Here is a 2,717-nt window from a genome sequence, read left to right as displayed (position 1 = left end):
CAAAAAAAAATCGAGTTTCGGAAGAAAATATTAGAACTTCGACCGCATGTGTCACTTGCGGAAAATTCCATCATGGTGAATGTAGGTATGGTAAAAGAGTATGTTTTAGTTGTGGACAACCTGGTCATATGTCAAAGGAATGCAAAACAAGATTTACTTGCTACTCATGTGGGGCTGTCGGACATCGCTCTAATGAGTGTCCAAAAAAGGATCTTGTGCAACCGAAGTTGCTTGAAGGACTGAACGGCAAGAAACCCGAGGTGCCTAAAACCAAGGGACGAGTCTTTCAAATGACCGCTGAAGAGGCATAGGTTGCACCATGCGCGGTGTCAGGTACTTCGCTATTTATCGAATACCTAAGCATGAATTTACTAGTTTTGTGTGCCAATTAACTCGTCGTATGCCTTAAATTCAATTGTTTTTAGTTGAATTATCTTGTCACAATTTAAAGATTATCATTGGTGATAAATATACTTTGATTACTAGACATATTATTGACGTGTTACCAAACAATGGTTGAAAATTTGAGATTCAATTGTTAGTATGGACATTAGAGGATTAAGCTATAATAAGTGCGAATTGACCATGCACGTAAGACTAAAATAAATAGATGATTAGATTAAGATTGAGTGACCAAAAGATTCTCTCGTGATGGAAGAAATATGAAATAAAGATAAAAATAAGTATGACAAAATTAAGTAGAAATTCCAAGGTCGGAATTTTCTTTCAAGAGGGGGAGAGTTGTAAAACCCTTTTTTTAATATATAAATAATATTATATGAGCCTTTAAATATATATATTTTTAAATTTATTTGAAGTGTTAAAATATTTACGTAATAAACTAAAGGAAATAATTATAGAAATCTTAAATAAATAAATAATAAAGAGAAAGACAAAAAAAGAAAAATAAAGTAAAAGTGTTTTCTTTTAATTATTGGACCAAAAATGTAAGATATTACGTCAGGAGGGGTCTAATGGTAAATGTCAGAAACTTGAGGGGGTCGAATGTCATCTTTTTCAAAGATGAGGGATCTGTTTTGCCAAAAGTACATAATTGTTTGAGAAAACGACCCATCAGCCTAAAACTCGCGATTTGTCTGATTTCTTCAACTAATAAGCCAAAACTCTTGGCATATAAATTGTAGAGCTCTGGCTTAGGAACGTTTAGGTTCAAATAGCTTGAAAAATCGTAAGTTTTGAGAGAGAAATCTTAGTTTGAAGTTCGAAATCAAAAATCTCGGTTTTTCACCGATTTTGGGTGAGATTCTTAACCAAATCTCTTGATTTTTATGTTTATAGTTTCGTTTTTAAGTACTCTATCAAACCCCAGTAGCCTCATGTCTCATATTTGTGTTTTCGTTGTTCGATTTTTATGTTTTTAAGTTGTTAAGTTTTAGTTTTAAAAACAAATTTTAAATGAGTAAATGCAACTCATTTCCTGATGAAAATTCGTGTTCTTTATGTCAAAGTGTTGGTAAAAATATTACCAAGAGATTTGTGCAAAAAGAATGAAGAAAAAAGGTTAAGAATTGAGTCGTTTTCAAGCTTTTTAAGTTTAAAAAAAGTGCAGCCATGGCTGCTGTTTCCTTACATTTTTTTGGTGTTGTGTTTGAACTGGGCGGCCCAACCCAGGATCCAAATTCGTTCCATGTTAAAAATATGGCAGGGAAGGGAGCGCGCGGCGGGATTTGAACCCGCGACCTCAAGCATTGACTCCCACGCCTTAACCAGTAATCTGTATACAAGACTTGTTAATTTATATGCGCACATATTGTTAATATGTGTTATAAATTTGAGTTCACGAGAAGCAATGACTATTGGTACCGACACCAAGCCACCTGTTCTATTTCGTGGTGATTATAATCAGTGGAGAGACAGATTTGTGAACTTCGTTGAGAGAGTGAATAATGGAGATCTGATTATGAAATCTTTAATGGAAGGTCCTGGTGAATTCTTCCTAGAGATAGATGCTGATGTAGTAGAAGGCATACCTACAGAGAGAGTTCCTAAACTAAAGCACCAATATTCATCTGAAGAAAAAGAGAGAGCCCATGCTGATGTGCTTTGCAAGTCTTATATGATGCAAGCATTGACTAATGATATTTACACCAGTATTGACAGTCATAAATCATCAGGTCACAGCATGTGGATTCAAATTGAAAAGATGATGATGGGTTCAAAAGTGGGAACTCAATTGAAGATTACTAATTGTATTTCAGCTTATGAAGAATTCAAGGTTAAATAAGGTGAAAGTCTTGATGATGTCTATAATAGGCTTGCCAGACTGCTTAATGAACTGACAAAGAATGGAATTTCTAAAACTATAATAGAGATTAATGTTAAGTTTCTTAACAATCTCCAGTCAGAGTGGAAACCATTTGCTAATCATATCAAATTCAATAAACAGTTATCTGATATCGATTTTCATGAAATCTATGAAACTCTGAAACAAAATGAGCAAGATGTTTTGGAAATCCGAAATGCAAAGAAGAAAGAAAAAAAAGTTGCTGATCCTTTGGCTCTTGTATCTGAGAGAAATGAGAAGAAATTAAAAAGCAGATCTGGAAAGCAAATCAAAGAAGTTAGCCAGTCAAGTGAGTCTGAAAAAAAAAGACAGTAACAGCTCAGATTCAGATTYTGAAATGTCAGAGATCAAACAGGCAATGGCAATGCTGACTAAAGCATTCCAAAAGAAGTTCTCAAAAAGGCCACACTTG

Source organism: Cynara cardunculus (genome assembly GCF_001531365.2).
Source record: "Cynara cardunculus var. scolymus isolate 2C chromosome LG 4, CcrdV1, whole genome shotgun sequence".
Lineage (NCBI taxonomy): Eukaryota > Viridiplantae > Streptophyta > Magnoliopsida > Asterales > Asteraceae > Cynara > Cynara cardunculus.
The sequence above is the reverse complement of the archived record's forward strand: the minus strand, read 5'-3'. Positions refer to the sequence as shown.